Raw genomic sequence first — 13,372 nt, forward strand, 5'->3', positions numbered from 1 at the left:
GGCTCGTGCACAGTCTAATCAACCTGCCAAGCCTCTTCCTCCTGCCAAACCTTCTCAGCCCTTTTGACTCCTCTCTCCAGGGCTTAGCCAGTCTTCTACCCTCATTGCCTCTCCCTCAACCAATCGGGGGCAGGCTCCACATTTTTCTCAGCCGTTGGGAGGTCATCACATCGGACCAGTGGGTCCTCAACATCATCCGCCACGGCTACTCTCTCAACTTCCAGACTCTTCCACCAGACAATCCTCCCGTAGAGTCTGCTTCTCTTTCAACTCAAACCCCCCTCCTCCTGAGGGAGGTCCAATCCCTCCTTCTCCTCAATGCCATCGAAGAAGTACCTCTGGAACAAAGGGGCCGGGGATTCTACTCCCGTTACTTTCTGGTTCCAAAAAAGACAGGAGACCTACGTCCCATTCTCGATCTCAGGGACCTCAACAAATGTCTTGTCAAGGAGAAGTTCAGAATGCTCTCCCTTGCCACGCTTTACCCTCATCTCTCTCAGAACGACTGGCTATGTTCCCTGGACCTCAAAGAGGCCTACACTCACATACCAATCAATCCAGCTTCACGTCGCTACCTAAGATTCCAGGTGCACCATCGCCATTATCAGTACAAAGTGCTACCTTTTGGCCTCGCTTCATCACCCAGGGTGTTCACCAAATGCCTCATTGTGGCGGCGGCCTTCCTCAGGTCTCACAACCTCCAGGTGTTTCCCTACTTGGACGATTGGTTGGTGAAAGCACCTACGTCTCCGCTTGTGCTACAAGCCACTCATCAGACCATCTCTCTCCTCCACCTCCTGGGGTTCGAGATCAACTACCCCAAGTCGCATCTGCTTCCCACGCAGCGCCTTCAGTTCATTGGAGCAGTTCTCGACACCACACTAATGAGGGCGTTTCTCCCCTCCGACCGTCAGCGGAACCTGCTCCGCCGGTGTCGTCAGGTGCTCCTTCATCACTCCATTTCTGCCAGACAGATGATGGTCCTCCTGGGCCACATGGCCTCGACGGTGCATGTGCTTCCCCTGGCACGACTCCACCTCAGGACACCTCAATGGACTCTGGCCAACCAATGGTCGCAGACCTCGAATCTTCTTTCTCATCCCATCTCTGTGACATCGTCTCTTCAGCAATCTCTACAATGGTGGTTGAACTCCTCAAATCTTTCCAGGGGCCTTCTTTTTCATCTGCCCCCGCATTCCATGACCATCACCACGGATGCCTCCCCTTATGCATGGGGAGCTCACCTGGGAGACCTACGCACCCAAGGTCTTTGGACCCCGCAGGAGCGTCTTCATCACATCAATTTCCTGGAACTACGAGCCATGTTCTATGCTCTCAAGGCCTTCCAGCACCTTCTTTGCCCTCAGGTTCTGCTCCTGTGCACGGACAACCAAGTTGCCATGTACTACATCAACAAACAGGGCGGCACCGGATCTCGCCTCCTTTGTCAGGAGGCTCTTCGCATTTGGACCTGGGCCACGGCCCGCAGTCTCTTCCTCAAGGCTGTCTACATCCAGGGCGAACAGAACTCCCTGGCCGACAATCTCAGCCGCATCCTTCAACCTCACGAGTGGACTTTGGACCCTCCCACGCTCCACTCCATCTTTGCTCGCTGGGGCACTCCGCAGGTGGACCTATTCGCAGCTCCTCACAACCATCAGCTGCCCCAGTTCTGCTCCAGACTCTTCTCTCCTCATCGTCTGGCCCCGGATGCATTCCTTCTCGACTGGACGGATCGGTTCCTCTATGCCTTTCCTCCTCTACCTCTGATGTTGCGGACTTTATCCAAACTCCGCAGGGACGGAGCCACCATGATCCTCATAGCTCCCCGGTGGCCTCGTCAACACTGGTTCTCCCTCCTGCTTCAGCTCAGCTCCAGGGATCCCATTCCTCTGCCTGTGTTTCCTACTCTACTTACACAGCAACATCAGTCTCTACTACATCCCAATCTGTCTTCGCTCCACCTGACAGCTTGGTTTCTCTCGGGCTGACCTCTTCAGGACATCTGTCTCAGCCTGTCCGTCTCATTTTGGACGCCTCCAGGAAACCGACCACCCTCCAATGTTACCATCAGAAGTGGACCAGGTTCTCCTCTTGGTGCCTCCGTCATCATCACAATCCCACCTCTTTAGCGGTGGAAACTGTTCTGGACTACTTGCTCTCCCTGTCCAACGCAGGCCTCAAGTCTACCTCTATCAGAGTCCATCTCAGTGCCATCACGGCTTTTCATGAACCTGTCTTAGGAAAACCTCTCACGGCTCACCCTCTGGTTTCCCGATTCATGAGGGGCCTCTTCAACATCAAACCACCTCTGAAGCCTCCTCCGGTCGTCTGGGACCTGAATGTGGTTTTATCTGCCCTCATGAAACCTCCCTTTGAGCCGCTTGCCACAACTTCGCTCAAATTTCTGACATGGAAGGTTCTTTTCCTCATTGCCATCACCTCTGCCAGGAGGGTTAGTGAGCTTCATGCACTGGTTGCCGATCCACCGTTCACTATTTTTCACCATGACAAGGTGGTTCTGCGCACCCATCCAAAGTTCCTTCCAAAGGTGGTCTCAGCTTTTCACCTCAACCAGTCCATTGTGTTGCCTGTTTTCTTTCCGAAACCTCATTCACATCCCGGAGAACAGGCATTGCACAGTCTTGACTGCAAGCGTGCCCTGGCTTACTATCTTGATCGTACAAGGGCTCACCGCTTGTCCCCTCAGCTCTTCCTGACCTTCGACCCAAATCGTTTGGGTCGACCGGTCTCTAAACGGACGCTATCCAACTGGCTTGCAGCTTGCATCGCGTTCTGTTACGCTCGGGCCGGTCTGTCACTAGACGGCGCTGTCACGGCCCACAGGGTAAGAGCTATGGCCGCTTCTGTTGCTTTCCTCCGTTCCACACCCATTGAGGAAATCTGCAAGGCGGCCACCTGGTCCTCAGTTCACACATTCACTACTCACTACTGTCTGGATGCTTTCTCCAGACGGGATGGGCACTTCGGCCAATCTGTACTTCAGAATTTATTTTCCTAATGGCCAACCATCCCTCCTCCCTCTTTGTTAGCTTGGAGGTCACCCATGCGTAAAGAATATGCTGCCTGCTTGTCCTGGGATAAAGCACAGTTACTTACCGTAACAGGTGTTATCCAGGGACAGCAGGCAGATATTCTTACGTCCCACCCTCCTCCCCGGGTTGGCTTCTTAGCTGGCTTATACTAACTGGGGACCACGCTCTCCTCCGTCGGGCGGGAAGGCACTCGCGCACGCGCGGTGCGGCCAACTAGAACTTTCTAGTAAAAAGGTCCGTACCGTGGGCTCCGTCGGTGACGTCACCCATGCGTAAAGAATATCTGCCTGCTGTCCCTGGATAACACCTGTTACGGTAAGTAACTGTGCTTTCTATCTCTACTTCTTATCTGGCATTTAGAAAATCTATGAAGACTGATCTATTTAGTAAATATTTTGATTAATTAACTGTGCTTATACTGTGTACACTTGTATTTTAATTTTTATTAACTGCACAGAACCACGAGGTAACTGCGGTATATAAGAAATTTTGTTATGCTGGACTACTTATTCAGTACTGTGGCCTTTATCATGGCTGCAGAGTGAAATTTATTATCCAATTTGCCATAGCTATTTGCAGATTAACTGAATGTTGCCTAAGAAAGCTAATAAACTCAGGGGGCAATTTTAAAGGAGATTTCTACACCTAAAACAGGGTTTTACATTCTGAAATTGTTTATTGAAAGCTTTTATACTGCTACTAATGACGAGAGTCAATTCAGAGCGGCTTACATGAGCTTCTGTAATGGTGTTACAATAATAATAATAATAACTTTATTTGTATACCGCAATACCACAAGCAGTCGTGGGTCAGCGGGGGAGCCGATCCGGGTTTCGGGGGGGGGGGGCGATCTTGGGGTTGTGTTGCGTCGAGGGCAGGAGGGCCTGGGATCCCTCCCGCCTGTATTTTAGTGGGTGGTGGGGGTTAGAGGGGGTTGAGGGCCAGGAGGGCTTGAGCTCCCTCCTGGCCCGATCCTGTAGGGGAGTTTGGGGGTGCCCAGGGCAGGAGCGCTTGGGCTCCCTCCTGCCCTGATAGTGTCGAGGAGGTTAGGGTGCCGTGGGGTAAGAGGGCTTGGGCTCCCTCTTGCCCCGAAGTCGTGGGGGGGGGGGGGAGGGGATTGCGGTGGATTCAGTAACCGGTGTTGTTTTTAACAGACACCGGTTACAGAATCCAGGTTTTAGGCAAAGGACTGGCTCCTCCTTCGCCTAAAAGCCCTTGTTTTGGGCGTTTGGGACTTAGGCTTTTTTTGGGTTCATTATATGTAGTAAGTGTAGACGTAGTGGTGGTCTGGGCGTTTAAACAGCTGAATGTAGAGGCAGGCCATTATCAACAAACACCTCCTTTTGGACGTTTTTTTTGTAATGGAGATTTTCCCTGCTTCTACTTTCAACGTTTAAGGCCTTAGGCCAAAAGGGGACTTAGACGTTTTTTTTTATTATGCCCCTCCACGTCATTGGGTGCTTGTAGTAACTTATTAAACAAGTCAAAAGGCTGCTTTAGCTAAATGTATTATGAATTCAATTGTTTCATAATATACTCTAAATTATTTGACAATTGTTTTGATTACCCAGTATTTTGGATTTAGTAATACTGAGCATTTCTATAGCAACAGGTCCTATAGTTCCTGCAGCTCTCATTTTTTAAGCGCTCAACATGAAAAATATCCATTTAGTCCCATAGACGTCCCAGCCTATATTGCCCCTTTTAGATTTCTCTTGTAAACTCCCTTTACCTTCCTTAGCACAGCTCTCCCCCTCCCCCCACTTGGACCCATGTTCCTTTAAGTCTTTATTTCTTCCTGACTATCTGGAATCTGCTACCTTTCTTTCCAAAGCTCTGCAAACTCTCAAAGCTGTGAGCATTTATCCGGCGTCAAATGTTCTCAGTGCCACAGATATTCACTCGACTTTACATTTAATTTGCATTCATTGAAATACTGTTGTAATAAATTCATGTGTATGCCCAAATAACCACATGATGGCAGTATTGCCAATTTTTTACATTTTTTATGCGTCTGTAATGATGCCCATATGTGTATATTTATAAATATAGCTCTATGTGAATTTCTCCATATGTATATATACTCAACATTTTCAACATGAAAGAACAATTACAGAAATATTCAAAAACTAATTAAGTAAAAGAACCCAAAAAGCCTTGATTGCAAAATTTCTACTTGAGATTTCTATAAATGCTCTTTATGTATTGAATATGTGGGATATGATATGTAGAGCTACAAAACAAACATATGTCTGAAGACCTCTGCTTAGATGAAAGATGTATTAGGTTCTACCTACTAGACATCACCGGCATAAAAAATTTCACCTAATCCCTAGTCCTAGGACTAATAGACTACTGCAATATACTATATCTCCCATGCCCAGCAACCATGATAAAACAACTTCAAACAATACAAAACACAGCCCTAAGACTTATCTACTCGCTGAAGAAATACGACCATTTCACAGAGGCATACCTTGAAACACAATGGCTCCCAGTTCAAACGAGAGTACTCTTCAAATTCTACTGCCTACTATTTAAAGCCGTAAATGGAGACAGCCCAGAAAACTGGAATAATCAACTAAATCAATCCTCCTCAACCAGACACAGGAGAACCCACACACCATTCACGTATCTGCTGACCAAGTTTCATTGATAAAATATTAATTCCTCATTCGCCAGTCAGATCACTCAGATCCACTAATCAAAATATGCTGTACGTTCCTTCCCTAAGAATCATTAACACACGACACACCACCATATTTTCCATAACAGCCCCCTTGATCTGGAATTCTTTACCTACCCACTTAAAGGCTGAAAAAAAATCTCAACATATTCTAAGGCTCTCTAAAGAGTTTTCTATTTAGAGACACCTTTGAACTATAAAGTTTCTGGCCCCTCCAAAGCTTAAGATACAGATCAGCTTTGACCACGATGAATTTCAGTTCCCTCCACCTATTGTTTTTAATCTTTTTTTGTTTTCTTTTCTCAATTTATTGTAGTTCTTTACCTTACCCAACGTATTCAATGTCTCCCCTTGTCCTTCTCAAAATGTGTTATATGTCTTTTTTTTAAAGATTTTATATATTCCCCCATTTTATGTACATCGCCTAGAAGCCATGATAGGCGATTAATCAAAATTTTAATAAACTTGATAAACATCTGGGTTTTATTTCTATTGAAAGCACTGGAAGTAAAACCTGGATATCGCAATCCGCCCTCCTTTTTCTGTTGCCGCATAGTAATCCTATTTTGCCAGGTATTTGTGACCTGGATTGGCCATCATGAAGACAGAATACTGGGTTAGGTGGACCACTGGTTTGACCCAGTAAGTCTATCATTATGCGAGCCAAGTATAGGACAATCAAGCCATTGTGACATCATTGATGATGTTGGCCCTTAGGCATTGGTAGAATGAGGCATTATGACATCAAAATCTCAGCTCTGGAATGCTGCTACTATTTGGGTTTTTGCCAGGTACTTGTGACTTGGATTGGTCTAGATGTGACTTGGATACTGGGCTAGATGGACCATTGGACCCAGTAAGGCTATGTTATTAAGTAGGGAAGCCACTGTTCAAATCCCACTGCAGCTTCTGAGGATCTTGGGTAAATCACTTTGGACTAGAGTCACTAAGGACACCAATTGTGTCCCGATTCACTAACCTCTGTGTCGATCATCCTCCAATCCGATCCGCATATGCAAATGAGGGGAAACAGCATGTAAAGTAGGCAGGCAGCGATTCACTAAACAAATCTGGAACACCGACTGGGCTAGCCGATCAACAAAAGAAGTGACTGCTGGGGACCAGTCGCTCATATGCTTTCTGACTACATCTCCTGCTCTCTGCCCCGACTCTCCACCCTGCACCCTGAATCTCCTCTCACCGCCCCGACTCTCCTGCCTTTCCCCGCAGTGCGAGCCTGTGGTTTTAACCTGCGGATTTAAAGCAGGTTAAAACCATGGGATAAGTCTTAAAAAAGTAAAAAAATACACAAGCTAAGTATTAAATTTTTTTTTTTAAAAAAAAGCTCACAGCTCTGTAAGCATGCACAGACCATCTACAGACAGAGAATATGGTCTGCGCATGCTTCAAGATCGCTCACTAGCATTCAATATGGTCGGTAGGGGCATACCTTCAAGTGCCTCCATTTGCATGCTGACCCATTGAGAATTTGTCTGCCTGCCATGGATCGCCCACAGATCAGGCACGATCGGGCAGGTTAGTGAATCTAGCCCATAATCCTCTACTGCCTCAGTTACAAACTTAGGGGGCATGTTAGTGAATCTAGCCCTTAATCCTCTACTGCCTCAGTTACAAACTTAGGGGTCTTTTCAGTGAGCTGTGGTAGGTGCTAATTTGTGCCTAAGACAGTGAATGTTGGTGTGCCATGGGTTGAGTTCAGGCATCCTGTAGTAATTGAAATGTGTGTGCAAAAAAATATTTCAAATTTTTTATGAGGGGGCTTGTCATGGGCAGAAAGCTGGTGTTTCTGCACTAACTGATTGGTGCATCAATATTACCACATGCCAACTTGTAAGCGGAGTGATACTATGTTAACCCTTGTCCTAAATGGGTGGTGGTAAATGCGCACACAATAATTATTTAAATTGGCCGCATGTAGTCTCTTCCTAGATCCTCTCCGAAAGGCTTTCGGAGCTTCTTGGAACGTGCTGTTTTGTTGGGAAAGAAGGTGATTTTGCATTGTTGGATTTCTTGCTCATTGGCGTACATTGATGCTGCAACAGGCTTCTATGGAACGATTATTACTGTCTTCTCTGGACACGATGCCCGGGCGAGCGTTTTGTTCTCGTTGGGAGCCTTTTTGGTTAATTTTGAGCCTGTATAGGTATTTTCTATGTTTGCTGGTTTGTGTACTTGGTTGGGTGGGAGGGTTTGGGTGGGTTGGGGATCTGTGTATTCATTTAAGCCGGGAAAGTTTCTATGACTTGATATCTGCTGGCTAAGATTGTACTTTTATTTGTATGGCGGCGAGTGATAGACACCTAGAATGCTCTCCCAGAAGAGTTAATTGCGGAATCCACTGTTCTAGGATTTAAGGGTAAGCTAGATGTACATCTCCTTATGAGTGGCATAGCGTGATACGGGTAAGGGTAAACTAGATGCACATCTCCTTATGAGAAGCATAGAGTGATATGGGGAATAAAACTATGCCAGGGTACACCTGGCGGGGCCTCCGTGTGTGTGGATCACTGGACTTGACGGACCTAGGGTCTGATCCGGAGATGGCAATTCTTATGTTCTTATGAAATGAGATTTGGTGTTGTGTATTTATATTGTTTTGTAGGTTGGGCAGTGAATTTGCAATGCAAATATCTCTGAGAGAAACACAGTTACAAGATTTGGAGGTAAAATAAAAACCCATAATTGAATAAATACAGAGGATATTAAATGTTTAATCTGTGCCTGGCCATCTAAAGCAGAGTCTAACCAAACTCCTAGGCAGTTGTTGATGACATAAGCTGCAAGGGTTCTGGTGCACAAGGGATGGGAAGGAGGGAGGGATAGAAGCTGCAAGGGTTCTGCTGCACAAGGGGAGGGAGGGATATAGGCTGCAAGGGCTCTGCTGCACAGGGGTATGAGAGGGAGGGGGAGGGATAGAAAGATACTGCACAAGGGGATGGGTGAGAGGGGAGGAAAGATGCTGCACATGTGGGGGAGAGAAAAGAAATAGGAAGAATTGGGGTGGAGGAGAGGAAGGGAGAGATAATCATTGTACATGAAAAAAAATAAGACCTCCACGAAAATAAGACCTAGTGCGTTTTTTAGCCCAAAATTAATATGAGACAGTGTCTTATTTTCAGGGAAACACGGTATTTCCTCTTTCAGATGGTACTAGTTAGAAAAAGATTCAGGCAGACTCTCTTTCCATAACTGACAAACCTCAGCCCCTGTGACAATGGTGCAAATTCTGAAAGAATGTCCCGATGCAGCCATCCATACCGAACCACTGCAAATCCGACAGTGCAGTGTCCAGTGCAAGGACAATCCATGACAAAAATCTGAAGTCCGCATCCTCTTCCACGCCGGAGCCACCGACAACCTGGTCAAAATCTGTCACTACAAACCATGCCAAGTTTTAAGGCACACTTTGAGCAAAATTTCTACACGGGCCCCTGCATTCATGATACTCACACTAGCACCAGCAATTCCCAGCTTATACATCAGTAAGTTATGGTTGACCAAGATGAAAGCAGTGACATGTCTAGTTGCGTTAGTACAGAAGGGAATATCTTTAGTAAGTAAGGATTTAAGTTCAGTATCAAGTGCCAATAGGCAGGCTTCCTTACAAAAACCTGACTGCCCATGACCTAATAGGTCAAATCTGTCTAAGTAATCTTGCAATTTAGATGTAACAAAAGCTTATTCTTACTCACAGGAGGGGATAAGGCCTGATGTAACAAAAGCTTATTCTTAGCCAGGAGGAGATAAGGCCAGTGCCAGGCAAACTTCTACAGTCTGTGCCCTGCAAATGGCAAAGACAGATCAAGATCCAGGGAAGCCGAACATAACTGTGGCAGCAGCGCTTCTTGAGGCCGGGTGGGAAAGCTCCACTTCTTTCTTTCACGCTATCACTAACGTGTTCTTCAAAATTGCAGGCACCATTTTATTCCCAACGAATAACATTGAAGTTCCTCCCCTTCAATTTAAATCTCATTCTCCACTGGCTCTCACCAAAGCCAATGTAATTTCTACCATAACACTTTCACCAAAAAAACCCAAAAAAGAAACTGGATTTAAGTCTAAATGATAAGGAACCCCTGATTTTATTGTTGAATGTTATCTTCATTACTGCAGGATACGGCAGCCCATATTGTGTTCTCAATTCTCTCAGCTGAGGTTGGAGAAGCAGGAACTGTTTTCTCAAGCCAGCAGTAACTAGCGAAATCCGGCAGAAGATGTATTTTCATTTCCTACCATTTCAGCGACTTCATTTGCTTAGTGTTAGATAAAATGTCCATAGCTTGTTGAAAATGCAGGACCCTGAATATCAAGGGCTTGGGACCGGTTTGATTGTTAGAAGCCCTTGATGGAATTCGATGTGCTCTTTCTATTTTCAGTGGATACTTCAGATTAAGGGAGAGCAGCTTAGGCAATAAATCTTCAAGAAAAGATACAGCATCTGATCCCTCTACCCCCCTCTGGGAGCCCTAGTACTCTAATATTATTTCTTCTACTTCTGTTGTTTGCATCCTCTAATTCTTTAGTTAGGCGAGCAACTGCTTTATGGTCAGTTTGAAATTTATTCAAACTGCCTTCCATCACAGAAACCCAGTGTAACAACTGCACAGTCTTATCATCACAGATCTTTAACTGTTGAGAGAGATTGTGAATTTCTTCTTTTAATGTCTTTAGTTCATTTGTATTATCCTGATGCATCTCTCTTACAGCTTTCAGCTCCATTATAACATGTTCAAACATTTCTGAGGTATCCTTAGAAAATGGCACCTTTGATGGAGTCGGTGAGTCTGGTTTAGCCTGTTTAGCTGAGGCCCCCGTAGCATGTTGCTTCTAATCTGGGCTGTCTTGCTGAAGCCATACCTGCTGCAGAAGCTTTCACAAATCAAATTATTCACTTTTTGAGAGTGAATTTGACCTCTTGTGCTGTCAATTAGCTGAATAGTGCTGATGAGGGAAGAGCAGTAGAATCACCCAACCATCTTGTATTGCAGCCAAGCCACACACCCTGTCATGATCTATAGTAGTTTTTATTTGCTGTTAATTATCTGTTATATTAGCTTGCCACATCACAATTTAAATGAGTCTACTTAAGGAAGTAGACTTTGATTGGAACTAATAGTGTGATCCAGAGTTCTGCTAAAGACATCGTGTTACTGACTGTCCCTTTTACCAGTGAAACCATCCTTTAGGTGGTTAAAAATATGACTATTTGTAAAATTTATCCTTCTGAGCTGCTGTTAATTTATGCATCCAACTGGAATCTTTGTAGGTTCCGATGACCTTTGTTGCACCATTAAAATGATATTGTAGTGCACAATTTTTTGAAAGAGCATGGCTCCCTTCTTCACATGCCATCACATGCCAACAGTAAAATTGAAGGCCATTATGTTGATCGAATTGTCACTGAACCGCTGTATGAAGATGGAAGGAGTAAGTTCCCCCCCCCCCCTCAGGTTTTTCCAGTGTTACCTAAATCTAGCAGATGTTCCTTACAAGTAAATTACATTTTGTATAAATAAAAGAGTCAGACATGTCTAAAAGATGCTACAAATTATGGTTTTCAAAATATAGTTTTGATATATTTCCACAACCTCTTTATCATAATATGTCAAAAATCATGCATAAATAGGAGCGAGGTGTTAAGCAGCTAATTATTGGCTATCCAAATCAGAATCCATGTATCTCGTTATTTTAATTTCATCCAACAGACAGGCATTTCCAATGCTCTTCTCTCCTCTAAAGCCAAGGCTTAATTATTTAATGGCCACATGGGGATGCATGAAGGATTGCGTTAGTGAGGCTGGTCCCTTTTAGATTTGGAAGGTGAAATAATGTGAGTAAGAATAAGTGGCTTGTGGCTCCGTAGTGCCTGGAAACACTAGTCTCATTAAAAGTAATGAGCTGGTAGTAATGCTAATGCGAGTCCAATGTGGTAAGAGCATTCAAGGTAATTTGCGGCAGGGTCCTATTATATCTGTTAATGAGGAAGATGCCACCAAGGGTTATGTAGATGCTAATGTGGTCTGTCCAAATACTTAATAAAGTAATGTACTTTGCTGGTTTTTAATTCCTCAAGGGTGTTCACTTTCAAATGAAAATGTGACTTAACTTTTAATGTTTTATTTCGAAAGAAAGGCATTGTTCTGGCAGCACCCATAAAAGATGACTCTTGTGGTACTAAGACCATTAAAAATCCTTGTCCACCATTCTTACTTAACTTACATAAAAATAAATCTGGACAATAAGAAATTATCTTTTTTTTAACAAATTATCAGTAGGGCCCCCTAAGTATTTTTCCTAAGAAACAACAGGGGTTAAGTTTTATAAAATTATATGCTCAATATGCGTGCAGAATGTCATAGGCCTTTGTACATTGCAGGTGGTGTTATTTTATAAAGAAAGATAATCCGCAGCATTGTAGGCTATCACACAGAGAAATATGTGCCTGCAAAAGGGATGAGAAATAGTCTCGGGCCATTTGGCTGCTACTGCTGCCAGGATGCCTTGCCGTCATCTGAAACTAAACAGGTCCGGGCTGCTCCTCTTTCCTCCTAAATCCTCTGCTCCTCTCCCTCCGTCCTCTGTTTCTGTAAATAATGCTGTCATTGTTCTAGTCTCCTCTGCTCACAACCTTGGGGGTCATCTTCAATTCCAACCTCTCATTTTCTATGCACATCCAACCAAATACTAAGGCCTGTCGCTTCTAACTCTACGATGTCATAAAAATTCGCTCCTTCCTCTCTGAGCACACTACTTGGACGCTTGTCCACCCTCTCATAAACTCTTGCTTTAGATTACTGCAATCTACTTTTGACTGGTCTCCCACTGTGTCGCCTCTTCCCCCCTGCAAAACTCTGCTGCACGACTCATCTTCTACCAACCTTGCTACATTCATCTTAACACTCTCTGTAAATCACTTCACAGGCTCCCTATCCGCCTTCGCAGACAGTTCAAACTTCTATTACTAACCTGTTGCTGCCCCTCAATCTCTCTCCTCTCTCCTTATACTCCTCTCAGAGAACTCCGTTCCTCAGATAAACTGCTCTTAGCTGTACCCTTCTCCTCCACTGCCAATTCCAGACTTCCTTCCTTTCATCTAGCTGCCTTGTATGCCTGGAATGAACTACCTGAATTTGTCTGCCATGCCCCTTCCCTTCTTTAAAAGCAGACTGAAAACCCACTTTTTTGATATAGCCCTTGATCCTTAACCCTACTCCTCTGCCCTCCAACCTAGCCAGCTGATTATCCGTTCCCCTTAACTGTATCCACAGCATCCTGTCTGTCTTGTCTGTTTAGATTGTAAGCTCCTTAGGCCATAGTCTGTCTTCTTTGTGACTCTGTACAGCGCTGCGTACGTCTGGCAGCGCTACAGAGATAAACAATAGTAATTGCAATAATAGCAAAGTAGGAAGCGTGTACGCAAGTTTTATAATGCAGGCCTGTGCTCGTATGAAAACCTGAGTGTGCATCGTTTCAGCTGCTCTCATTAACACGTAAGCTTCATTTAACTTGTCTTTTGGGAGCTGGTGAATGGATTGCTGGTTGGTCAATTAGCTTGATAGAAAGTGGTCAATTCCACACTTTGTCCTCTTGTCTCCTCCCACACTCCTTG

The sequence above is a fragment of the Geotrypetes seraphini genome, chromosome 6 (genome assembly GCF_902459505.1).
Source record: "Geotrypetes seraphini chromosome 6, aGeoSer1.1, whole genome shotgun sequence".
NCBI classification, from domain to species: Eukaryota; Metazoa; Chordata; class Amphibia; order Gymnophiona; family Dermophiidae; genus Geotrypetes; species Geotrypetes seraphini.